This window comes from Pseudorca crassidens, chromosome 18, assembly GCF_039906515.1.
Source record: "Pseudorca crassidens isolate mPseCra1 chromosome 18, mPseCra1.hap1, whole genome shotgun sequence".
Taxonomy (NCBI): domain Eukaryota; kingdom Metazoa; phylum Chordata; class Mammalia; order Artiodactyla; family Delphinidae; genus Pseudorca; species Pseudorca crassidens.
This window is the reverse complement of record NC_090313.1, coordinates 77997886-78025805: the sequence shown is the minus strand read 5'-3', so window position 1 is coordinate 78025805 and position 27920 is coordinate 77997886. Positions and strand designations below refer to the sequence as shown.

Sequence of the window (27920 nt, the reverse complement as noted above, 5' to 3'; positions counted from 1 at the left end):
TTCCTGTAAGAAGAGAACAAAGTATGTATTATTTTATTTTTATGTTACAGAGAGAGGTTTTTAAAAAATTGTTTTCTGTATTCCAAAACGGAACATGTTTGATGCAGAAAACTAAGTACACTGAAAAACAAATACCGATAAATTATTAGTTTATAGACATTTATAATTTATATCCATATTTTAATTTTAAAAATATAGAAAGCATTTTTTTTTTTTGCAGGGTTGCTGCATTGGGTCTTCGTTGCTGCGCATGGGCTTTCTCTAGTTGCAGCGAGTGCGGGCCACTCTTCGTTGTGGTGCGCGGGCTTCTCATTGCGACGGCTTCTCTTGTTGCTGAGCATGGGCTCTGGGCGTGCGGGCTTCAGTAGTTGTGGCTTGTGGGCTCAGTAGTTGTGGCTCGTGGGCTCTAGAGTGCAGGCTCAGTAGTTGTGGAGCACGGGCTTAGTTGCTCCGCGGCCTGTGGGATCTTCCCGGACCAGGGCTCGAACCCGTGTCCCCTGCATTGGCAAGCGGACTCTCAACCACTGCGCCATGAGGGAAGTCCCATATTTTTATTTTATAATAATCTTCTTTACCATTTTAATTGTTTATTAATAAGTCAATTTATGACTATAACATGATTTATTTTTTAAATTCCTAATATGGGGGCTTTGGGTTAATAACAAATTGTTTCTGTAGATTAAACAAAGCTATAAACAGTATATTTAAGTCATAAAGGTATTACAGAAAATTCCTACACCCAAAAGTGTGCAAGTTTTGAATGCTCTGAAGGAATCAGCTACATGTTGCAAAGCAGCTTTTCCCAAAGTCCATAGTGAATGATAATTAATGAGAAATGATATGAAAAATTGCCCACCTTCCCTTGCACTTTGTTCACCCTTTAAATTATTTCATTTCAGCACCATAAATTAGATAGGAAAAGCTGATATTTTTTTAAAATTTTGAAACTATTTAGTCTTATTCTCCAAATTGCTTATTCATTTCCTTTGGTCTGTTTTCTACCGGGTATCCAACGTTTTCCAATTTATTGCTAGGCTCTCTTTATATTCTAAGTAATTAAGCCTTTGTCATGTATATTATTACTTCATTATTTGATTTCGAATTTTGTTATGGAAAACTTACATACACAGAAATTTTAAATATGCGTAGAATAACATATATAAATATTTTCTTGGGAGTTTTACCTTTGATAACATGCTTATTTACAAAGGTCTTCCCAACTCCAAGAATGTAGAAATAATTTCTTGTACTTTCCTACACATAAAATCCATGAGGAAGTTTATTCAATAAGAGACAGAAGCCTTACCTTTAGAAGTTTTGAATAGTTAATCAGTTGCCTCAATGTCATTTGTTAAATATTGTCTGTTTTCCCCGCTGATTCGCTAATTCTTGCAGTGTACTAAATCTCTATATACAGCTTTTTAGCACATTTATTCTTCCAGATGAACTTTGAAATCAACCAGTAATTTTAAATATCTTTGAAATTTTGAGTAGAATTGTGTTAAGTGTATAGATTATTTTGAGGAGGATTTACAATATGTTTCTGTATTCAAGTATTACATCTTTTAGTGGGATGTTTTATGTTTTGTGTTTATGTTTATGATAAGATGACTTTTTAAATCTAACCAATTAGCTTGTTTGGAAATGTATTGCTTATTGCCAGAGCAAATCTGATCTGGTCCCCATAGTTTATGACTGTTTGTCCCCAATAAGGATATTATATATTATGCTACTTAATTTGTAACCAAGACCATTCTGAGTTTTTTTTTTAAGTTTTGATTGATTTTAATTGTTTTCTTAGTCCAAATAGATAATTGAATCCTCAGAAAATAATTACTAATTTGCATCCACCTTTTCTTTTTTGTTTGATTAACTATGACAGTAAGAAACTCTTTAAATTCCAAACCCTAATGTTTCACCATTTAACGTAAGTCTGACATTTTAGGGATTCTTCATCAGATGAAGCAAGTATATCATCCTCTTCTTTGCTTAAGTGTTTAACTAGAGTGCACACTCAATGTTATTACCTGTCTTTAGGGATTCTGATTGATTCTAAAAACTTTACGACAATATCTACTCTCCACTTTAAACTTTTAGAAATAGAAGTTTAGAAATAGAGTCCCTGAGTGTAGCTGGGCACACAACTACCACACGACGGGCTTTTCCCAGCTTTCCTTGAAATTAGCCCATGTGGTTAATTTCAGGGCGGTGGGATGAGAGCAGAAGTGAAGTGACAACATTTGTCTTCCTGCCTTAAGGGCAGCATCTCTGTGGAGACGTTTTTTCTTTCTCCAGTGTTGGACTGGGTTAGTAATAAGCAGACCAGCACTCGGAACAAGAGGTGGAAGTTACTGGGATTCCATAGTGTCCACCCTCCTGGTTGAAAGCCTGGGTTATCTCAAGGGTCAGAGCAGTTGACCAGTCGAGACCACTGTCTTCCCCTAGACTGCTAAGGAAAGGACATATAGTATGTGTAATGTATACATCAATTTATATTAATATTTGCATATGATATGTAAATTTATAAATATATTATATATTCATGTATATATTTAAGTGATTGTGTTTTAGCATCTCTTTCTTATAGAAGCTTCGTCTATACCATAACTAATACACACATCAATTAATGTAGTCATACGTTTTTGTCTCTTTTGATCTGGAAGAGGCTGGTATAATAACCCTTTAGTGTGATGTTAGATTTGGTTGACTACTACTTAGAGTTTTTATGTGCACTTCCGTTAAGAGACCGGTCTGTATTTGAGAGAAGTGGATGGAGTAAGAACCTGGGCTTTCGGGCCAGACTTCCTGGGTTTCAGTCCTGTTGTCTGTTTCTTGATGGCTCCAAACCTGAAGATATTCACCATCACTGTGCCTCAGTTACGTCATCTGTGAAACTGGGAAAATCACTGAACACTTTCAAACAGCTGGTGTGAGGATGAGCTAAATCAATACGAGTAGAGTGCTTCAGACAGTGCCTGGCACAGAGCAGGTGTTCACTGAATGCAATTATTAGTGTGAACGTGTGCATTTTTGTTGTTGTTTTTGTCCTCAGGTTTCAGTATCTGGATTATCCGACTTACTTTACTGGATTAATTTTAATTTGTATTTCTTTTCCATTTTTCTCCGCTGTGGAACAGTTTAACTAGCATAGCCATCACCCATTTTGTGAAAACAATTCTTTGAACTCTTTTAATTAATTCTAAGGAAGTTGTTCTACCTACAATGTTTACATCTTTTCCATAAATTACTTTACCTCTGCCACTGATCTTATTCTGGGATTGGTTCTTCTTAGACATTATCTCCTCTAAATCTTCACCATGGGGCCGAGGCTTCTGGAAAGTCGATATATGCCTGAAACAGAAGTCCCCAGATATCTGCTGCACAGGTCTAAGTCCACACTACAGTGAAACCATGGTGACCGTCCAAATTAATCCCTCAAACCTTCCGTGCCTCCCCTTCACTAAAGGCGCGTGGCTGGTGAACGAAGTTCCCCATTCTGTCTGTCCCCAAGGACTGTGTGATTGTCACAGGGCAGGTGTGAGCTCGATGGGGCTGGGTGAGGAGAGACAGGTAACATCGCTGTAGTTTTCAAGCCTTGTGCTCCCCTGCACCTTCCTGCCACCCACCTCAGAACTATTGGAAATGTCTCTGTGTTATAAACTTTATGTGAAATATCGTTAGCCAAGACACGTCACCCTACTGTCAAGGAAACAACAGTTGAAATGATCAGAACACATGAACAAGCATTTACAGTTGCCGTGGTGGACTGAACTGTTCCCCCCAAAGGTATTAAGTCATAACCCCCAGCACCTGTACATGTGACCTTACTTGGAAATACTCTTGTAGATATAATCAAATTAAGATGAAGCTATACTAGACTAGGGTGTGGCCCAAATCCAACAGCTGGTGTCTTATCAGAAAAGGAGAGGCAGACACCGAGACCCAGAAAGACGGCGGGAAGAAGGCCCTGTGATGGCAGAGGAACACCGAGGACTGCGGCCACCCCGAGAAGCCACGAGACTCAAAGATCCTCCCCTAGAACCTTCAGAAGAAAACCCTGCTTCCGAGAATGGCCTGCTGACGTCTTGATTTCAGACTTCTTGGCCTCCAGAGGTAGCAAGAATAAATTTCTGCAAAGTCATCCACTCTGCAGTAATCCATTGCGGCAGCCCTAGGCGATTCATCCAACTGCTAAGAAGAAACGGAAGAGCGTCAGCCTTTTTTCCCCCACAATCCATATGGCTTTTATTTTGCTCTTTCTCTTGTCCTATTGCCCTGAGTACAAATTTGATTTTGACTTGGGGGAAAGGTCTTTAATCACCCTCCATTAAGGTTGATATTAAGCTTTGACTCTAGGACGTCACCAAAGAGAAAGAGCATATTAATCCCCAAGTGTGTAGAAGAAAGTAATGAATGCAGATAAGACTGGAAATAGACAAAAGAGAAAACGTGCAAAGCCAACATCAGCTTCTTTCAAAAACTAATCGAAGTAATAACATTAATGAGACTCATCAATGAAAGAAAAAGCACAAATTAACAATATCAGATACTTCAAATGTTAAAAAGATATTAAGGTGATATGAAGAAAAATTCTATGCCAATAAATTTGACTATATAGATTAAATGGAAAAATGTACTGAAAAAAGTTGATCAAAGTGACATAAGGAGAAATGAAATGTCTACAAGTCCTTTATCTATTAGATATATTGACTAGGAAATTAAAAATCATTCGATAAAAAAGGTTTCAGGTCCAAATGACTATAGTAGTGAATTCTGTAAAACTTAAGAAGAAAGCAGCACCAATCGTACACACACATTTACCGAAAAAAATGATACTGGAAAAATTTTCAACTGGTTTTATTCAGCAAGAATAACCGTGATGCCAAAATACGGCAAAGACATTACCAGGAAAGAAAATATAGACAAATATCTCCCAGGAGCACAGGACCAAGCATTACTAACAAAATATAAACACACCTGATCCAGCAAAAGATAATACATTATTACAACAGAGTTTATTCCAGGTGTACACATGAATTCACCATTTAAAAATCAATCCTCATAATTCACCTCACTAACAAGCTGAAGTAAAAATTTTAAAAAGGTGATGTCACTTGATGCAGATAAAATTCAACAGCCAAACATGATTTTTAAAAAAGAAAATCAGCAAACTAGAACAAAATGAAATGTCCTCATTTAACAATAAGGCACGTCTAAAGTTAACATCGCAGTTAATAGCGCCTCCTTTACCGCTTTACCTTATGGTCGGAAGGAGAGTGTTTGCTCTCACCATGTCTGTTCTGGGACTTCCTGTCCCAGTCGGTGCAATAAAGCAGGATGCAAGAGAGCATCCCAATTGGAAACAAAGAAGAAAAACTGTACATCCTTAAAGATGATGACTGTGTATGCAGGAAAACCTCATGGAAAATACAAAATAAGGAAAACACCGAAGTCCTAGAACCAAACAGTAAACTTTGTAAGGTCGTAGGATTCCTAAAAAACTTTTTATTTTATATTGGAGTATAGCTGATTTACAATGTTGTGTGAGTTTCAGGCGTGCAGCAAAGTGATTCGGTTTTACATATACATACATCTATTCTTTTTCAGATTCTTTTCCCTTATAGGTTATTAGAGAATATTGAGTAGAGTTCCCTGTGCTATACAGTAGGTCCTTCTTAGCTATCTATTTTATATATAGTAGTGTGTGTGTGTTCATCCCAATCTCCTAATTTGTCCCTCCCCCCAACTTTTGCCCTTTGGTAACCCTAAGGTCACAGGTTTAAAGGGTCAATATACAAACTTCAAATACATTTCCATATAATAGTAACAAAACATGTGAATATAAAATTGTAAAAGAAAATATCACTTCAAAAGCATTACAATATCAAGACCTAACAGGTAGGGATGAATCTTAGAAAATGGGCAAAAGAAGACATGCAGGTGCCCAGTGAGCCAATGCAAAAGTGCTGAACGTGTCTGGCCATCGGGGAAAGAGCAATTAAAGCCACAGCAGGTGCCCTCTCACACCCTATGGAAGAAACGAAGGCAACCGGGCCTCGGCATCTCATTTTTGGCGCCTCCATGGAATAGTACAGATCCGGAGGAGGAGACTCCCTTCCCAAAGCAACAAATGTAGGACGGGGAGAAAACCGGTCCACATGTTTGGGGAGCAGGATATTTGCACAGAAATGCATTCCAACCCTTGTTTCCACCTCATTCCAAGTGTTCGTTTCAGCTTCCAGGAGGAAAGCTTTCCAAACTAAAAATAAAAGTTGCCTGCATTTCTACAGAGGTTTTAGCCTAACGTTCTAATTTACTGCCTTCAGTGCCCTTTAAACGTCACGGTAATGGCAACAGGAAAACAGAAGGGAAAAAAAATGAGTAAAGTGTATTTTGGAAAATTCTCCTCTTGTATAACCGTGTCTCCACCAGTAGCTTTGCCGTGGAGGTGGGTCAGCGGTGGGGTTGGCAGTGTATTGCTGGGAGCTCCATGGGGACGAGGCCAAGATTAACAGGACTTTGAGAAACAATACGCCTAATTTCACGGTGACCCTCCCTCACCAGCATCCTCCGCACTCTTCGAAATACGCCTTTTGATTTGTCTTTCATTATAAAAGATGATGACTGCATCTAGGAAACAGGATGGATTTATCCTAGTACATCGTAATGACAAACACTGCCAGATTCTGAGGCTTCTGAGGCTGAGTGGTGTCCGCTGCATGGGCTCCACCAAAGAACTGAAGTCTGAATTCAGCTCATTTGAAAACGTCCTCCACATGGATATTTCAAAAGCTGTCGTTACTCCCAGGGCTTTCCTTGAATATAAGAAGTAAGTTACTAAATCATATTTACGTGTATGAGATGACCTTATCCCTACCTGAGGGCGCAGGAAGACAGATATAAATATTCGTCTACAGACAACAGCATGCGTTCTTAGTTTGCTTTTAACACGTGCATTCAGAGAACTCAGGAGGCCCACCACTGTTTTCCAGCAACAGTCCTAAGTATCAGTACAAGTAAGCCAACTGTGCATCTTTCTACTGGAATTGGTTTAGCAAACAGAAATATTTTTAGTAGAAAAGTATCATAAAAGTGTCACAGCCATTATGTTGCAAATACAGCTAATTTATTGTCTAAGGGACAGATTTCTCCCTTACTCGTAGAAATTCCATAGAAATTTATATTTTTGTGTGTGTAGGTACTTTGAGTTTATAGCCTGGATGTTATCTCACAGAAAGAAGCACTAGGTCTTGGAGGTTTGCGCATGCATGGGGGTAATGATATTCATGTTAAAGTTACCAGAGGTTCCTGAAATTTTCCAGAACTTACTACCGAATTTTTGAGGTGACACATTTGATTCAGCCATTCATTCATTTAAATACTGGATGACCTCAGTCCTTTGAAGACCGGGGCAATGCAAGTGTTCCATCTTTTCCACAAGTCAGGAGAGGAAACACAACGAAACCCTGACTAGGGACTTAGCTGCAGTGATGTGCATGGCGGAAAGAACCTGGAGAAAGCATGTCATTGTAGCCCGTGTGGCGACGGGCAGAGACGGGGCAGGCAAGTGAAGTAACCGGGCCTGCCCTGGCCTGCCTGTCCTCTCTGGTCTCGGAGCCTCCCGGTGCAGAGGCCGTCACGGGACACCCGTCCCGAGGAGGCCTTTGTGCTCTGGGCTGTCCTTGAGCTCGCGTAACTTGCCCTGCCTCTTGGAGATGCAGGGACCTGGAACATGTCTCCTGTGTCCCACACCACCTACGGCCATTGATTTCGTTGCGACTGATGGTAACGTTCTTCTCCCCTCTGCAGAGGGAAACGCTCTAAGGCAGAACAAAGTGGACGTTCTTGGTCCCCAAGCCTTTCCCTGAGCAGAGGTGGAATGCAGAAAAAGAGGAAGAAGGTATTTGAATATAGAATTCTCCTTTTTAGGGGCAATAACCAGGTTATCTCAGACTCCTGGAATTGCCTTTTCTCTGGCCTTTAGGTCCTTCCTTCCTCCCTCCCTCTCCCCGCTTTCCTTCTTCTTCTTTCCTTCCCTTTCTTCCTTTCTTCCTTTCTCTCTTTTCTTCCTTTCTTTCCTTCCTTCCTTCTTTCTTTTTTCTCGCTCTTTCAATCTTCTTTTTAAAATTATTTATTTATTTATTTTATATTCATTTTTGGCTGTGTTGGGTCTTCGTTTCTGTGCGAGGGCTTTCTCCAGTCGCGGTGAGCGGGGGCCACTCTTCATCGCGGTGCGCGGGCCTCTCACTGTTGCGGCCTCTCCCGTTGCGGAGCACAGGCTCCGGACGCGCAGCCTCAGTAACTGTGGCGCACAGGCCTAGTTGCTCCACGGCATGTGGGATCTTCCCGGACCGGGGCACGAACCTGTGTCGCCTACATTGGCAGGCGGACTCTCAACCACTGTGCCACCAGGGAAGCCCTCAGTCAATCTTTAAGAGTGACTTCAAGTCCATAATTCTCTTTCTAGGAACCCCCTAAACTAACAAGGAATAAACCTTTCAACCAACACTTTTATATACAAGGCAGCGTGGTACCAGGGCAAGGATTTCATCACCTGGAGCTTTGATGACAGATTCACTGATGTCTCTCTGGGAAGAGTAGCAGGATTCATTTTCCCTTGTTCCCAGTCACAGAAATAACACAATATGATTCGCTCTGGTCCTCCTCCAAAGGCCGGCCCCTCACTGCTTCCTGATGGGAAGGAAGACGCTGTGGGGTGACGTTCCCCCTTTCCCTGATTCCCGCTCTCAGTAGCCTCTGGGGGGCACAGAACACACCCACTCGGGACTGTGCATGAGCTTCCTTTCTGGAGTTTCTGCTCCAAAACAATTGCAATGATAGAAAATCAAGCCCAACTATACCTGTTTATTGCAGTGAGCCCACCGCATTTGGAAAGGATATTAAATAACAATTATGTTTTCATAAATTGACTTTGCAGGAGAAGGATTAGATATTTAAACTATTATCACGTCCATGATCTTTCAGATGAAAACTTTCACTTAAAAAAGGAAAGCGATCTCATCAAGTGCCAACTGTACATGTTTTTTTAAATAAAAAAATTTTAAAGGTGAAAACGTAATACGAAATTATAAAAGCTTGAATAAATATATCTATGCGTTGGAGACCCATTGTAGGTACCGACATATGCTTTGTATTTCACAAAATAGATGTTGTTAGAATTCAGATATGCAGGGTTGCCAAAACTGCACGTGTTTCCTTAGAGACCTTTTAAAAGCAGAAATCTAATTATACAAAAAATTTGAGGAAAATAATAATGGCAATTTTAAAGTTCCAGATGTTAGAGTCTTTAAACCAACTAGGCTAGACAAGTGTCAACAGTATGGTTTTCTTTCCTCTTTCAGAACCTTGGTCTCTGAGGGTGAACGGCATTGCACCGCCCAAGGCACGGGTCAAACAGCTATTTATCCCCTGCTTTACTGATACAACGTAGTGCTCATAACAATGAAACAAGTGCTACCCATTATCACAGGCAATCAAGAAAATTAAACCTCCTTAAAAATCATTTACACAAATACAAAGCATTTCAAACTTAAGTGCCGCTGTCATTATTTTTGTTTTTCCAAGGTATGGCTAAGTTCTCTCTCTCTGGCTGATATGTCCAAGATGTCACTGACAGTGGCAGCAAGACCACCAGATTGGTTCTGATTTTTGTGCTCCACCTGTATGTCTTTCAAAATTAAGTATCTGACATCTAATTTTACTGAGATATGCCTTTTCCCAAGTATCTAATATCCTAGAGAACTAACGTAAAAGTCATCTCTTGTCCATTTCCTGAGAGTTTGCCTAAAAAGTGTAAAAACTGCACCAGGGGCTTCCCTGGTGGTGCAGTGGTTAAGAATCCGCCTGCCATTGCAGGGGACATGGGTTCGAGCCCTGGTCTGGGAAGATCCCACATGCCGCGGAGCAACTAAGCCCATGCGCCACAACTACCGAGCCTGCGCTCTAGGGCCCACAAGCCACAACTACTGAGCCCGCAAGCCACAACTACTGAAGCCCGCGTGCCTAGAGCCCATGCTCTGCAACAAGAGAAGCCACTGCAATGAGAAGCCCGCGTACCACAATGAAGAGTAGCCCCTGCTCGCCGCAACTAGAGAAAGCCCGCACGCAGCAACGAAGACCCAATGCAGCCAAAGATTAAATAAATAAATAATTAAAACAAAACAAAACTGCACCAAAGCTAGGTTGACCAGCCCGAAGTGTTCTTTGAGACAGCGTGGGGGAAGTTCCAGACCTGCCCTGCTCATGGAGGAGCGGAGCCTCAGCAGAGCAGCTTCAAGAATCTTTGCTGGAACACGCGTCCCGTGCGCTCTGACCTCTCACCTTCGTCATCTTGTGGATGCTCAAGACACTGGAGCCAATGCTCTGAAGTGCCCGACTTCCTTCCCGCCTCAGCACTGGCTCAGCGCTAAGCCAGGAAAAAGGTGGCTTCTCTCTAGACAAGCAGGAATCAGCAGAAAGTAGACAGAGTGAGAAATAAAACACCCCCAGGGGCATGTCTCTGTCTCCTCCAGAGGCCGCCCAAGGTCCTGCATGGCCTTTGTACATCTCCCGTTCCAGGACTCCTGTCCGCACAGAGGCCCCCTCCCACCGTGATCTCAGAATCCGGCCCAGATCTTCTCCGATGGAAATTCCAAAAGGACCTTCCATCCTGAAGAAGTTGCTTGAGGAAGAGAGTGAGTTTTCTCAGGGCCTCTGGCCAGGCTCACAGGAGCACAGCAGTAGGTAACAAGCTGGCTTAGAGTCAGTTGCTCTGAGGGTAACGCACACCCAGAGAGATGCTAGGATTTCTCAGAGGATTTGCACTTGTGTCGGGTGATTGCAGGAGAGTTTAAGGTAGCGAGTCTTTGCTTGAGGTGTCAGGAGGTACAGGGGACCGCATGATGGGACCTCCTAAATCCCACCTAGAAGCTGGGGGGCCTGGACAGTAATGATTAAACAGCGGCCGTCACCCGCCCTGCGTGGGAGGGGAGACGTTTGGTCACTTCCGCAGCTGGACAGGGTCTGTGTCTGTGCTCAGATACCCTTCGAGTTGTCCTGTTTGTCCTGATGCTTCATCGCCACATAACAGCCTTCCTGACATTGAAATGGGTTTATGGTCAACAGGAGAACACCGAGGCCTTGCGCTGAGCGCCAGTCCAGTTCATAGCAGCACAAAGGACTAGCTGACAGCTCCAGGCCAGCTCCTGGACGCCAGGGCTGCCTTCCTCTCCCTCAGCCCCCAGATTTGGCCGATGCAGACAGAGCAGGCCACTGGACACACTCCACGCTCCTCAGACGCTCCACGTGGGGACATTTCACTGTTGCTCGCCGGGGCTGAGATTACTTAGAGGACACGAACCTCATCCATCCCAGGAGATTTGCTGGGTTCTTTGATATGACGGTAGCTGCCCGGTAGCCTGGAAGATTCTGCACAGGACACACCAGCCAACTGGAACAGAGGCAGTTACCAGAAAGGAAGAAAAATTAGTCCTCAGAATGAGTCTTGAAACCAGGGGCCTAGATTAGAAAACCAGACGAGGAGTCCAGTCGGGTGGTCTTGGGAAGCCAGGTGACCTTCTCTCAGCTCCGTCAAGGGCTGACGATCTTGCAGTTGGCACCAACAGAACAGTGTTCGCTAGAGCGTGCGTTTCCCCAGGGCTCAACAAGGGCCAAAGACCGACGGTGATGCTCTGCAACAACCCTGGCTAATGCTTGGGTTTTAGACTCTTCTTAGCGTCAAAGGCAAGGTTTGGACAAACGTTGCAGTTGCGGTGTCCCTAACTGAGAATTGCGCTGGACTTGGTGTGCACGAAGGCTTATCTCAGCTGTCCCTTCTGGGAGTTTTATAAATAAACCTCATTTTGGAGGTTTTTGTGTAATTTTTTCCATGCAAACGTGATCAATTGGAGTGTAGATAACTGTGTTTGCAAATCTCTCACACATATCCTGAATACACAGGCTAAGTGTGTATGAGGTACAGGTGCAAACCTGACGTCTGTGTAGGACAGAATGATCTGACGGTGCCCAGACTGTTTGGGGAATGTCCGGCTCATTTATCTCAACAGGAAGAGGCAGATTTTGTGTCCCTTTATGAGGACACATTTTTTTGAGTCAATTTAAAACAGACAAAGTGTCCCTGAAGTGAACAAGTTAACCATTGTGGTCAGCGTAGCTCCAATATTAGCGTTTTTTGGGACTGGCTAACTCGTGTTGATAGGGTTGTAATGACCTCAGCGGAAATGTTTTGATAATGTGGAGGTTAAAGTTCACTTTGTAGAAGACTGAAGGTTGATATTGATGTGAGGGAAACTTAAGAACTAAAAGGCACCCGTAAAAAGACCGTCTAGTCTCCAAAGTGTGTATAAGAGCAGCTAGCCGGTGGGGTTGTCAGATGCAGCAGACAGGTACTCAGAGAAGCCCCTGTGCGCTGGGAAAATGTGCAGGAGAGCTTTGTGAGTCCTTCAGTAGGAAAAGGAGAGAGACCCCAGGGGATAAAAATATAGGATGATGATAAGGGAAATCATATTAGGGTCCTAAAGGGGGCCATAATGTACTAATGGGTAAGGTTAGTAGTGGAGCAAAAGCACAGAAGAGTGAGTGGGCCAATCAGAAATAGTCTGATTCCATTGTCTTGGGTGGAAGGCGTCTGCTTCTGTAGTCAGTGGCTTCTGGAGAATTCCAAAGAACCCTTAGTTTAGGGTCTTTCAAAGGATGGGACGTCTAGTGTCAAGGAGAAGTGCTGCGTGTTGGTTAACAGGATACACACCTTCACTTTGACTGGTAAGTCCGTTATTCAGAGAGCATCTTCCCTCAACGCTCACGGGCAGCTTCTCTGATGCTTCTACAGACATGCTGAAATGTTTCCATGAGCGGGTGGGCGTGCAGACAGCACCAGCAAGACCTCCTACGACTAGCTCACCAGCATCAGGCCGATCCCTGCTCCTGTGGATAATATGGTGAAATGTCTTAATTTCATTCTATTCTACCATCGCTGTCTTTTTAGGTGATCATACAGCATTTCAAGGTTTTTAAATTTGCCATTTATCTCATAGGAGTGCTTGGATAGGTCAGGAGATCTCTTGGTTTCTAAATCAGGTTGAAATGAGGGACATACCCCACATCCTACCCACTATCAACATGAATGTACATATTTTATCTTTTGTCAGGGAATTAACCATCTGAATTGATTTCATTTCTGTGACAAGGTTTTATTTTAGGGGTAAATTCAAAAGTATCTTGTTTGGCAATTTTCTGTTTTACTTGTTCTGTGTGATTTGTTAACAAACAATTAAATCGCCGTCATCCGAAGGCGTCTCCGGGCAGTTTGTGTAGAGTTCCCAAATCTGGGTCGTTCCCGGAGAAAACTACACAGTCGTGGAGTCTCTGACCTCATGTAAAGGAAGGAGGAGGGATGGGTTTGACAATGATGTGTGAAGGACAAAGCAGTGATGTTTTATAGGAAAATGAAAAGTGGTGAGCACTTCTTTTTCTTCTTGTCAATAGACAAGATTTGCGTAGGAATCCCACTTCGGTAGTTATGGGTACTCAGTGACTTACTTCCCACGCATATGTGCTTGTCTCTAACTGCAAGATTTAAGAAAAGGATGAGACTCAGGAAGGATATAAGGGAGTTCTCGGCACATATAGTAAAGAAAGGTAGACCCAGGATGACCAGGGTGGAATTTTAAGACACAGAATGGCTACATTACCATCTTAACGAACAGAGGCCCAGAAGTTAATATAGAGGAAGAAAAAATAGGACTGGCTTTATTATCCTGGTGACAAATATCACGCATGTGAGTTTGTGTCAGAGCTGTGGGACATCTAAACGTGGTAACTAATCTCTGGTTTGCTTGTTTGATACTTTCTTTCAAAATCTCTGGTGGGCTTCATCTTTTCCCGACGTACAACAAGGGTATATCTTAAGAGACCCACAGACTCACTTCTCTGAAAGACAGGAAGATAGAAAAAAAGCTGTGGATCTGGAGAGGAGAGAAGCTTCGGTCAGCAGTTGTGAGGTGGGCACGTGCACGGGATCTCAGAAGACAAGGAGGCTCCCTTCCCAAGTCCCTGTGCCAGCTTTGGCGCTCACCATCCCTTCAGAGCTCACTCCAATTTTCTCACCACCACGCAGTCCCAATTTTCAGGTAAGAGATGCAACCACCATTGGTTTAGGCTTTTGTGAGAGCCTGCAATCTTTTACCAGTGTTTTCATGGAGAAATGATTCCAAGTTCCAAATATAAGACTTCTTCGAAGCTTCTGGAAATGAACCCCAGGAACTTCTAGCCTCCTTCAGCTTAGCTTAGAGGCTAAGCGGCGTGGCTCTTCTGCTTGTTTTATCTCGTGGCCAAGAGGAAGTCACCCGTGTGGAGGAATAACAGTCAGCCTTAGTGACAGTTATCTTACGATTTCTAGGGCTAAAAGAAGAAAGATTTTCAAACCTGAATTTTGGGGAGCGTTTTCATTTGTTTTAGATCTATGAGAGGTAGACTGATCAGAGACTATATGTCTCACAAGCAGGGTTTAAAATGTTGCATTTCAAGAAAAGTTGACAAGAAACATTCACATTTTCCCTGCCTGTTTTAAAACATCATTATGTGCTCTTGTGATTTATGGCCTCTCTTGTCATTCTGGCACCTACAATGGATAAGATCATTAAAAACTTTTTTTAAAGCTTTTATTTATCAGAGCCATGGAAAAACGACATTCCTATTAGCTTTCGTTGGAAAAGTTAGCAAAGCATGTTGTAACTCATTCCAGGTAATATCTTTCTTTTGTATAGCTATTACCCAGACCTATCTAAAGAAACAGTTGAATGCGAATTATTTCAAAATCAGAACAGTCTCTGTAAAATCTGAAACGCACTATGCGCCTCAGGTGCTGACAGCGAAGCCTATGCAAAGCATTTGATCCACGGATACCCGTTTTCCAAGTTCTCCAGATCCTTAGATGTGCATCTCTTCCATTGTTTTCTGTGGCCAATTTTCAAATAGGGGATCGGGAAACAGTTTAGAGATCATAAATCACACTGATCATTGGGAAATAAAAAGGGTTCCTTTGCTTCTTCAGATGTGGTTCCACACAGTTTTACAAACCTTTGAGCTAAATCAGAAATCCAGACGCAAAATTATGGTGCGTACATATATCACGTCTGTGACGTTCCACGGAGGAACGTGGGGCTGGAAGACCTGACCAGGCTATAAGCTGGCATAAAAAAGCTCAGGTCAACACTGCAGAAAACAATGGAGAAGAGTTTAAAAGTGAGTGTGGTTCCACTGCTGTGTATATATCTCACTAAGTGACTAATTCAGCCAAAATATAGCATTCACTGCACGCGATCATATTAAAGAACTATTGTATTTGCAACTTACTCATTAAACGGACCTGGTAATAGTTTCATTTTTACTTTAAAAAATTCCAGTCTTTCTGATAGGACTAGTGACTGCCTCCCCTTTATTTTTACGTGTCTTTATATTCTCCCAGTGTTCTTTAAATAATAAAAATGAGTTACTTTTCTAATCATAAAAATACATTTAAAAATGCCTACGCTGTCTTAGAGACACTCTTCACATCTTCCTGTCTTCTCGGCTGCTCTGCTCACGTCGGCGTCTTCTCCCTTGACCTTCCTCTAGCACGTTTTTGGGTGTTTTGGTCGTGTGTACTCCTCACTTGCTATAAGTCACTTTCCTTCCCAATGAGGCTGCAGGAGGCTTGACCGTGGGGATAATTCATGTGCTTGTTGCTTCTCAAAGTGGCGACGCAATATTAGCACAAAGATGATAATGATGCCCTTTAAGATTTCTTTTTTTAGGGCTTCCCTGGTGGCGCAGTGGTTAAGAATCCGCCTGCCAATGAAGGGGATACGGGTTCGAGCCCTGGTCCAGGAAGATCCCACATGCCATGAGGCAACTAAGCCCGTGAGCCACAGCTGCTGAGCCTGTGCTCTAGAGCCCGTGAGCCACAACTACCGAGCCCACGTGCCACCACTACTGAAGCCCACGTGCCTCGAGCCCACGCTCCGCGGCAAGAGAGGCCACTGCAACGAGAAGCCCGCGCACCGTGAGGAAGAGTAGCCCCCGCTCAACACAACTAGGGAAAAGCCTGCGCACAGCAACGAAGACCCAACACAGTCAAAAATGAATAAGTAAAATAAATAAATTTGTATAAAAAAAGAACAAACTAATCCCAAAGTTAACAGAAGGAGGAATATAATAAATATCAGAGCATAAATAAAAAGAAATAGAGAATAGAAAAACAATAGAAAAATCAACAAAACTGAGATTTTTTAAAGATAAAGTTGATAAACAGCTAGACTAAGAAAAAAAGACAACAAAATCAGAAATGAAAGAGCAGACATTACAACATATGACAGAAATAAAAAGAATCATAAAGGACTATTATGAACAATTATGAGCTAACAAATTAGATAACCCAGAAGAAATGGATAAATTTCTAGAAACGTACAACCTATCAAGACGGAATCAAGAAGAGATAGCCTAAGTAGACCAATAACAAACAAGGAGATTGAATCAATCATCAAAAGACCTTCCAACAAAACGGAAACAAAGACAACAGACAAACAAAAACCTTCCAACAAAGGAAAACCCAGGACCAGATGGCTTCACAGGTGAATTCTCCCAAACGTCAAATAAGAACCAACAGCTACTCTTCTTAAACTCTTTCAAAGAGTAGGAGAACACTCCCAAACTCATTTTATCAGGCCAGCAAGGGTTCACCCCAAAAAATCACGTATAATAATGTTGGTAGGAGCTTTATTTCTCTTAGCTAAAAATCTGGAAACAACCTCAAATTTCAGCAACAATTTCAGTAATCAAATTGTGTGTGTGGGGGGGGGTGTTAAAATTTACTTTTAAAGAATTGATTTTATTCTTAGAACAGATTTAGATTTATAGAAAATTTGAGAAGATGGTAAAGTGAATTCTCATATACCCAGCACCCACTTTCCCCTATTGCATCTTACATTGGTATAGTCCATATGTTACAACGAAGGAACAAATATAGCATTATATATTTTAGAAACTTCATAGTTTGTTACGATCTTCTTAATTTTTACCTAACGTTCTTCTGTTCAGGACCCATCTGGGACACTATAGTACATGGAGTCATTACAGCTCCTTTGGTTTCTCTGAGTTGTGATAGTTTTTCAGTCCTTCCTTGTTTTTGATGATCTTGACCACTTTAAGATGTATTTTGTAGGCTGTCCTTCTGTTGGAATGCATCTGATGCTTTTCTCAAAATGAGGCAGCAGTTATAGGTTTGGGGGAGGAAGATCGCCTAAGTAAAGTGCTATCTCATTGCCCCCGATCAACATACACACTGTCAACATGATTTATCACTGTTGACACTGACCTTGATCACCTGGCTGAGGTCAGGTTGTCAGGTTTCTCCACTGCAGAGTTACTCTTTTATTCCCCTTTTTCACACTTGACCCTTTAAAAGGCAGTCACTCTGCACAGCGCACACTAAGGAGTGAGGAGTTATGCTTCCTCTCCTTGAGGATAAGGTAAATTCCAGTATTTTTATATAATGGAATATTCAGCAATAAAAAAGGAAAAAAACACACGACTGATAAAAAGAACAATGTGGTCGAATTTCAAAAAATATTATGACACATGAAACAAGCCAGGCAGAGAAGTGTACCTCCTGTAGGATTCATTTATATGAAACTCAAGAATAGACAAAAATAATCTATGGCCACTGAAATCAGAAGGATGATTGCCTCCAGGGAGGGGGCCTGATCATAAAAGGGGCACCAGGCAATTCTCGGAGGTGATGAAAAGTTCCATGTCCTGATTGGGATGCATTCATTTGTAAAAGTACAGTTAACTGTAAACTTAAGGTGTTGATTTCACTTATGTAAACAATACGTTAACTGAAATATTACACTTAAAAAGAGTCTTTTGCATTTATTATCAAATAAGTAATTAATGGTCTTGGTAAAAGCAGCTTCAGTACAACTGCTGGTGCAGAAGATTTCGTGGATCTTTTTTAATCAATACTTTTTTAATTGAAGTACAGTCGATTTACAGTGTTGTGTTGATTTCTGCTGTATAGCAAAGCGATTCAGTTATATATATATTAATTCTTTTTTTATATTCTTTGCCATTATGGTTTATCATAGGATATTGAAGATAGTTCTCTGTGCCACACAGTAGGACCTTGTTGTTTATTCATTCTATATATAAAAGTTTACATCTGCTCACCCCAGCCTCCCACTCCATCCCTCCCCCAAGATTGCCTGAATCGTAAATTTCCCTAAAAGACCTGCAATAATAGAAGGGAGTGAGTGAAAGAACATTACTTATTAAAGAAAGATCACTAATTAAACTCGAGAAATTAGAAAAGGAAGACAGAGGACTAAAGATTTACAAAGGAAAATAAACTGCATGAGCATACAGTAAGAGTGCTGATCTCATAAAGGAACTAAAAATAGAGTTTACAGAGTATCCAACTGCCACGGCAATCCAACTGAGGGGAAAATTTAAGGAGATGGCTGACGCTCTTGCAGCAGGCTTACCTCTAGACCACAGACCAGCAATTTTAGTCTGTCTTACATCTTTTTATAGTGATCTCTGGAAGTTTGCTAAGCCCTTGGAACTTAAGCCCTAGTAAGAAATAATCCCTTAAATTTTAAGACTTTTCAAGGACACACACACAGGTACTAAAGAGCTGTAATTTTAAAAGCATGTGTAAAAGAACATGTAAAATAATAGAGTGTATAACACAGAAGAGTCAGCACAGTTCTCACATGATTGTCTAGTGAGCTGGTGGCTGCATTTTATTTTGTCTGTGTAATTTGAGAAAATCTCTAGAATATTAATAAGAGAACAGAGAAGATCATTAAAAGAGTAGAGGGGAAAAAAACTTCTCTGAGAATAAATTTGGAAAATTATCCATCATGCCGTAACAGAGAAATTCTCTCTGTTGGAATACAAAAAGAAAATACTCTGCATAAGAAATCAGAACTCTCAGAAGAACTATTTAACCTCTCCTGGAGCTCTGGGTAGAAACAGTATCTTAGAGAAGACACAAAGGCACTTACCATAAAGGAAAAAAGAACGAGAAATAGGACCTTTACTTTGTATATTTGTCCTTGGGTGGGAAAGGAATCAAGATTCTTAAACAAATGTTTTTCCAGAATCTTTATATTAAATCTAGAACTATAAAAATAATAGCTCAAAACTGGGAGTTTAAAGCTCAGATATTTTAAAATCTTCTTCTTCAAAAAAAAACTTTTTTTCTAGGACTATTATTATTAAAGCAAGAGCCAGACTCTGAAAGACTAAATTAAATGGAAAGGGTTGTTAAAATATGTACATGCAGGCAATCACAGATTCCAGTGAAAAACAGAGAGAATATGGATTTTAATTACATCGAGTTTAATTAAATCCTCCTTCCAGCACATACTTTTTTCGGCACTCATTCATTCTACAAACATTTACTGAGGACAGATACTGTTCTGGGTACTTGGTTTTCAGAGATGAACAAACAAAATCTGCTGTCAAATAACTCACTGTCTGCATTTTTTCTGGATTTATTTTTTTTTGAAATAGTATTATTTCAAGACTGGGAGATGGATAAGATCTTCTCTTAGAATTCCTTCTAATCACATAATTTTGTTAAACATCTTGTTGCCAACTCAAGAGATCAGCATCACTAACTCATCTACATTGGTAAGAGCTTAAATAAATATATAGTTATTGTTGGGCTTTGAGAAAGAATATTGGATTACATACCTAGGGAGCTAAAGCCAACATAAAGGAACATTTATGTCTCTGTTCTCCTATGGCATGGGGTTTTGATTCCAAAGAACTCCTAAGCTTAAGTTATTTATTTAAGCATTTCGCCACTATCACAACATCAACTGGTTATTGCATTCTATGTGCCTATGATTCTTTCACTATTAGATGCATAAGTATTTTAAGATGTTTCAAGATAAACCTGATGTATTTAGGTAACTGAATGGTTACTCAGGTAACTGAGGTTGGTTCTCTCTGTATCTCCAACTCCATCTCTAGAGATAGAGGCAGAGAGAGAAATCTCCAATCAGGAAATGGCAGTGGAGCCTTTTTAGTCCATGAAACCAGGTAATAATTTTTGTTGTAGATACTGATTTTAACCGATTGCTTTTAACTACGAATACCAGTTCTAATGTACGAAGTACAAGTTCTAAGTGGAGAATAGGGAAATCGGTGAATCAGATCTTTCCATGAGACTCAAGGATTGAATTTTGTCTTGATTCTTTCTGAATCTGCCATTCTTATTTTAGCTGAAGTTGTTTTACCTTGAGTGGAATTGAACTGGGCGCGCTTAAGACATTTTCCGGCACCATAATTTAGGATTCATTGAAATTCCTTACTTTGTTTTCTTAAATTGTTTCCAAAAATAACTTCAGAGGCCATTAGGTAAAATCAACAAGAATATTCAACAAAGAAATAATTGCCCCGAGTTCTTATGGCCCGGCTGCGTGGGGCGGGGGCAGGTTTACACACACACACACACACACACACACACACACACACACACTCCACATAGCTGAAAATGCTTCAGTGATTGGTCATTGCTATCAAATAACAGAAAACAGCTGCACTTAGTAAAGTAACAACTGGACTGCAATTGTAACCCTAGCTTTTCATTTGATACTTGGTTGGGGGGATGGGAACCTTCCACCACATATGATACAAAAATATGACCAGCGCCATGATTACAAAATTAGTGAAGCGGTGAAATCGGGCACTTGCCGGTTTTTCGTCTTGCAGTCTCTTCCCTCTGCCCCTTTTGGTCCCATATCGTTTTCCCAAGGTGACGTCAACAAGTATCTCCCCCGGGCACGTGGCCTATCACTTAGGAGGTACTCATATTTGGTTAAGAAAATGCATAAGTGATCTTTTTAAATGCTCATTATTAACATCTCTAGGAAGTTTAACAACTTTCAGCTTAGAATTGAGGCAGCTAGAGCAAAAGTGTCATCGGCAGGATCACACAAGCTGACGTTCCTTCACTGCATGTAGAGTCTGGGGCTGACTCGGTTGGTTGAGTTCGGGTGCTCAGACGAGGGTTCCAGAGCCTTGCCCACCTCTCCTCCCTGACTGCCCCAGCTGCTATTCTCTGACCACACTTCAGCCAGCTTCATACCCTCCTTTCACCTCGTGGTGCTTGAAAACACAACACCCATCCCAACAGCTGGAAGAGAATTTCCAGTGAGGGTTCTGATGGCCAGTCCGTGTGGCACACCATTCCCTGGACACGGCACGGCTGCCCTGCAATGGACAGCATTCCCCCCCAGATGCTGTCTCCCGGCAACCATGGTTACTACCTGAGATTCACTCACTCGCATGGGACCGAAAACTATCTTAAAGCAAGTAATGCAAATAAGAGAACTGATTGGATATCAGATCTAAGGGTATGCTGAACACCGAAGCCTCAAGAAAGACAGGGGTGCATCTGCACTGCAAAAGCCCAGGAACCAAGGGCTTACATGTTTCCAAGAGCCTTTCCACGTTTTGCCAGGTCTGTTTTCATAGCAGCTGAATTCTCTGTTACGGCAAACTGCCCTTTTCTTGTAGTGGGAATCACGGAAACATGGGGAAAGCCCAGGGATAACCACCATGGTAAATTCTCACACCACCCACGAGGGTAAACACTGTTGAAACTTCTAACACCATAGATTAATTTTACTTGTTTTTAAACTTTGTATAAATGGAAATCGTATAGAATGCCCTCTTATGTGTCTGCTTCTCTCAGTAAATATTATGCTTTTGGGATTCTTCCGTGCTATCGCTGTTAGTTGTAATGTATTTGTTCCCATCGCCATATAGTATTAACTTGTCTGAATATAAAAATATTCTTTCCTTTGTTCCATTGTTGATGAAAATTTGGGATTGTTTCCCATTTGGGGCAAATAACACTTTGATGAACTTTCCTCAGGGGAAGTTCACACATAGGTACACCTTTCTTTGGATATATGCCTAGGTGTGCAATTCCAGGTGAAGAGTGTTTAGCTTTACTGGACAATGCCACCCGGTTTTCTAAAGTGGTTTTATCAGTTTATGCTCTCCCCAGCTGTGAATGAGAACTTCAGTTCCTTCACTTCCTTGCATACTACTTCAGGTTTTGTTTTGTTTGGTCTGTTTGTTAATTCTGGTAGGTAGGGTTATCTCATTGAAGTCTGGTGTGCGTTAGGTCACAGTTAACGAAGAAATCTTTTTATTTGCTTATTATCATCTCGCTGTATCACCTACATTTACTGATTTTATTTAGCTATACTAGTTTTTTTTAAATAATGTTTGTCTACTATGTTTTCTATCCATTCTCTTATTTTTCCTTTAACGTTACATATAGGGTGTGTACCCTTCAACTGAAGGACTTAAGGCTATGTAAGTAACGTGTAGTTGTTTTTCTGTCCAGACTGGTAGTCTTTGTTTTTTAATTGGAGAATTTAGGCCATTTACATTTACTGATATATTTGGGTCTATAGCTCACGTTTTACTGTTTGATTCATATTTTCCCCATGTGTTCTTTGTTTCTATTCTTTCTTCTTATCTTCTTTTGGATTAATTGATAATTTTTTCGAATACTGACTTGCATTATTTTTACCATTTGTATTGATTACCACAAAGATTAAAACCTGATTTTTAAATTTATTTTAGAACAATATAATCAGTAATTTTACTGATGTATATTTAGTTATAATTTGTTTTATTATAACAAATACTGCATATACATTGGTTATAATATACTAATGTGTAATAGGTACTTTGCTTCCCACACAACTCTTTATTCCTGGGAACTTTTAAAAATTACATATAGCTTCTTCTCACCCTAATGTTATCATACATCTTAGTGTTTTATATACTTTAAGTCATCATACTAGATGATAGGTGACATTTTTATTGTTTTACCGTGTTTGTATTTTCTCATATGTTTCCACTTTTTGTTACTCTTCATTCTTTTTTGCATTTTCACGTCTCCATCTAGAGGGACTTTTGATCTTTCTGAATGGCTCCCATTTAGGTTTAGTTTAAAGCAGCTCTAGATGAAAAGAATTATTTTGATTTTTGTTCACCATAACCTATATCCTTTTTACTTTTTTCTTTCTATTTTACACCTGTCTTTTAGTCTTGAAAATGTTTGCTAGCTTATTTTCTAGTTCAGTCAGTCTCTTCTGCTCCGCTCTCGCTGTTGGGAAGCCTGTCTTTTTTTTTTAACATCTTTATTGAAGTATAATTGCTTTACAATGGTGTGTTAGTTTCTGCTTTATAACAAAGTGAATCAGTTATACATATACATACGTTCCCATATCCCCTCCCTCTTGCGTCTCCCTCCCTCCCACCCTCCCTATCCCACCCCTCTAGGTGGTCACAAAGCACCGAGCTGATCTGCCTGTGCTACGCGGCTGGGAAGCCTGTCTTTTGACTTCTGAATTCCAATTTTACATTTTTCAATTATAGGATTCTTACTATTATTTTGTGAATTCTACATCGTGTCATCTCCATTCTTGAACATGTTAATCATGGTTGTTTAAGATCTGTTTATCATACTTTCATTAATTGGGTTATTTGTAAGCTAACACTATTTTTTACTCTTTTCAGCTTTTTTGGTGTGACTGTTAATTTCTTATTGAGAATTAGATTCTACCTAATCTAAGGAAGATTGTTATCCTCCTCCAGAAAGGTTACAATATACCCTCTGGTGGTGAGATTCAGTCAGGGTGCATCATTTTCATCTAATTTAGGACCAAGACGACTGTGAGCTGGGTTGGGTGTTACTGCAGGCTCCATCTCCATCCTTCACTTATTCCTAGAACCTTTCTCCCCAGCTGGCCCACCTCAAGGCCTGGAGTGTCTAACAGAACCTTTCTGCTTCACGGTGCTTGAATACCATTGTTTTTATCTCCAGACATTTTCAGGAAATTCTATTATGTTTTTCAGTGGCTTTACGCTGAGCCTCTTATCTTCTTAAGAATTCAGTAAATGCCTCTAGGCAAAAAAACATAAACTATAATACATCTCTAGGTCTCTTCTGTCACTGGGAATTTAGCTTCTCACATCCCAGCTGTTTTGAAGTCCCAAACTCCAGTTTCTTTGTCTCCAGTCCTCCGGAACTGCCAGATGCTCTGTTGGTGCCTTATAGAAGCATTTCTCTGCCTGCAGCTTTGGTTCTCGCCTCTGGACAAATTGAAAAATGCCCAGACAACAGTGACTCTGGGGAAGGTCTTATGTACCTCAGAGGTCTCCTCTCCAGGACCTTGATCCTTCCATTTCTCATCGCCCTGACAGCTCTCCAGTGTACTCAAATGGTTTCATCCAGTTTTCCTGTTTGTCCTCAAGCTGGAGTATTGGTCTGCTGCAAGCTCCTTCATAATAAATGGAAGCAGAAGTGTCAAGGCACATTTGATAAATAAAAATGTGTACTTCTTGCATCCATTACTGTTGTTAATAGGTTACCGTCTTTAATTCCAAGGAACTAAAGCTTCTACACCATTTCATTAGACAAGAGTAAGTGCAATCCGGCAATCAGCTACTCTCTAAATCACCCAGAAGTGTTGGTCAGAGTCAACCAGCAGCAAAACATCCTTGTCTTTTACAGACGTCGTTATATTTGGGGTTAGACACTAACTTTTAGTAAGACACACGGCTTACCTCAAATGCAATAGCTTCCTGTGATCACCTCATTAGGTCACCAGAACTGCTATGAAAAATGAAGTTCAGCCTGTTTGTTTGTTCACTTTTCACATGGTAAATTTTGGACCATCTACAAAGTCAGATGTGTAATCTTTGAATGTTTCAAATACATTTCATGCCATTTTTATCAATGTGAAATATGCAGTTTTCAGTCAAAATATACTAATCCCATACTGCTCTATTTATCTATATTTAAAACTTTATATTCTTTAAAGACATATGGAAGAAACTTCGTGCCCTTTATTTCACATTCCAAAAGATTTCTGAGTGTAAAGGTAGTTCTATTCCATCAGTGATGAACACATAAAATATATAAATAGGAAAATATTTTCCATGTTATATTTTACCTAACGTGTGTTCACATAGTATTAAACGTTTCTCTTTGGTATAACTGGTCTTATCACTTTGAGAATTTATGCAAATGTCATTGAATGAATTCAGGTGCTTGAAGCTCTATTTTAAGGCAACCATGTGATATAGCTGGCTTAGTAAAATGTGGTTTTAGTATGAAAAAGTAGAAGTCGCATGCCAGGACGAGAGAAGTGCTGAGCCTGCTTTATTCTGTTGTGGTCAGGACTCACCTTGATTTTGGTGTCCTTTTTAAACCTCTCTCAAGGGCAACATCAATGACAAGATAGTATATCGTGTCCCTAGGACAGGGAATGACTCTTAAACCATGTTTGCGTGGAATAGTTCACAGGACCAAAAAGAAGCTAGTACATGTCAAGGGACAAATTTTCCAATATTGGGACATCTCTGACATGGAAGCATAAGAGGCATTCTTGGTCTTTAGGAAGACGAGAGGCTCAGGGTCAAAGGGTGAGCAGGATTGACTTGAGATTTATATGAAGAAGAACTTTTTAATAATTGGAGCAATACTGTGGTGGGTAAATTAATGCAGGAAGTAGAAAAGCATAAAGCACTAAAGATGTTCAGTGATTTCTTGGGGATGGCATCAAGGGGAGAGTCTAGGTGATTTCTAAAATTTCTTCCAACTCTAAAACTATAAGACCCAGCAATGTCATATAAAGTCAGATCTCTGCTTTCCTTTCCCATTTAATAACTTCACATTTATTTACATGGAACATCAAAATTGGTTTTTCTTTCTTTCGTAATTTGGGGGAAGGATTGGAAATTTGAAGAAGAATAAGCTCTCTGCACAAAATTTTATCATGATGTAGTATTTAGCTCAAATTTCTGCTGTCTGGTCATTTCTATAATCATCAGTAGTAAAGGACACAGGACTCATGGCTAAGATCTTAAATCAAGCGAGGTTTCTGCCACCTGAAAACCAGGACAGCCTTTCCTCCTGTTTCCCTCAGATTCTCCTTCTGAGACGTCACCAGAAGCATGTTTAACACTCATATTTGTACCAACATCTGTTCAGGAGGATCCAGGAGTTATCTAAAACATCAGAAGATTTCTGTCCCGTGCTCCCCACATCTGTCTGAGCCCTCACCAGAACTACCTGTAATGTCCATATTTCTACCCAGTGGTCTCTTTAGGGCAATCCGCGTTTCTCTCTACCTTGCACCTCAAAACCCTTCCAGCCTCTACCCATTACCCAATCCCAAGACCGATTCCACATTTTTAGCTGTTTGTTACAGCAGTATCCTACTTCCCGGTACCAGAATCTATGTTAGTGTCTCGGGGCTGCCGTAAGTAAGTACCACAAATTAGGTGGCTTAAAACCACAGAAATGTATTCTCTCACGGTGCTGAAGGCCAGAGTCTGACCTTCCCCAAGGGGGTCCTAGGGAGGATCTGTTCCATGCTCTTGGGTGGCAGATCCTCAGCTTGTAGCTGCATCCCTCCACTGTCACGTGGCCCTCTTCCCCGCGTGTCTCTGTCTCAGTGCATCTCTTCCAGAAAGACACCAGTTACTGAACTGAGGACCACTTAATCCAGTATGACCTCATCTTAACTAATTATATCTGCAAAAATCCTATTTCTCACATAAGGTCACATTTGGTGGAGACACTATTCAACCCACTACACGGGTTCTGTGTTCTTTGTGGGCTGTAGTGTGTCTGATCATCCTTATAGTTCCAGAATTAGCAGTGGCCGGCACTTGAAGGAAGGAAGGAAGGAAGGAAGGAAAGGGGAGAGAAAGGGAGGGAGGGAGAGGATGTTCTCAGTCACTAACTCTGTCAATTGGGACCAGTTTAAACCTCAAAGTTGAGATGAATACATTAAATAATGCCCACTTCATCGGAGCATGATTTAAGATTGAGCCTCGAATTTTGATCCTCCTGTTTCGCCACATAACTGTTTCCCATTAATCTCACTGATTGTCTCCAAATCAGCTTGAGGACACCGTCCAGTCCACCCACGGAGATGCAAGTTTGCCATTTGTGGTTGAGTTTATTCTATTCCAGTAGGATTCTCATCACATCCTTTCTTCTAGTTCTTCTCACAAGAGAAAACCCTCCTCGACCACCCATATTTCTATATACTCAGAGTGTAGCTGTGTGGCCTTGGTAAGTCACTTAACCTTTCTGTGCCTCTGTTTCTTTACCTGTAAAATGGTACAAATAAGGGTACCTAAAACATAGGATTGCTATAAGCGTTAAACAAGTTATCATTTATAAAGTGTTTAAGGCTGTGCCTGGTACGGAGTAAATGCTGCGTATGTGTTTGCTAAATAAATTGTACTTCACGGCGCTGAAGAAAAGGCAATGACGTTTTTCTGTAAATGAATTAGGACGCAGCCATCGAGTGCCCAAAAGGCTCTGGGTGTCTCTCATCGTTTTCTTCGAGACGTAGCAGCTGAGAGCTGGTGTCAGCGATAGTCACTAAAGGCAGCATGTTTCTCATCGTTTTCTTCGAGACGTAGCAACTGAGAGCTGGTTTCATCGACGTAGTCACTAAAGGCAGCGACACGAAGGAGAATTTTCCGAGCAGCGTTTTCCTGGCTGAGCTTAAAGGTCGGCTGCTCAAACACTTCTGTTTTGGAGATACGACACTTTACAGCATGAATGGAAAAAACTGCCTGGAAGCGAGAGTGTTTTTTCTTTTTTACGTAACACCCACTATGTGTACCTTACATTTCATGGTTTGCAGAATGTTTGCTTTAAACAGTAATAGGGCTGCAGAAAGCCTGCCTGATGTGCCTCCTGATCTGGGAATCGCAGAACCTGGGAGAGCTGGCGGCCTGTTGATGGCCTTCCTCGGCTTCTGCTTTGCACACTTACTGGAAGGGCTGTCAAAGTTGGC

The 27920-nt window shown here is 41.0% G+C and overlaps 1 long non-coding RNA gene across 15 annotated transcripts in view; it reads right to left on the bottom strand.

The window, feature by feature from the left end:
• LOC137211355 (uncharacterized) overlaps positions 1-27920 on the bottom strand; it is a 218998-nt gene that overhangs the window by 44573 nt on the left and 146505 nt on the right. For 2 of the 15 annotated variants that reach the window (XR_010937056.1, XR_010937045.1), the window contains one exon: positions 4841-6815. The exons of 9 other annotated variants lie outside the window; for them this stretch is intronic. This is a non-coding gene — a long non-coding RNA (uncharacterized lncRNA). Of the gene's footprint in view, positions 1-132; positions 4192-4840; positions 12943-23375; positions 24378-27920 lie in introns of those variants that run through there. 4 more of the 15 variants (XR_010937053.1, XR_010937061.1, XR_010937046.1 and 1 more) reach the window with 4 other exon arrangements.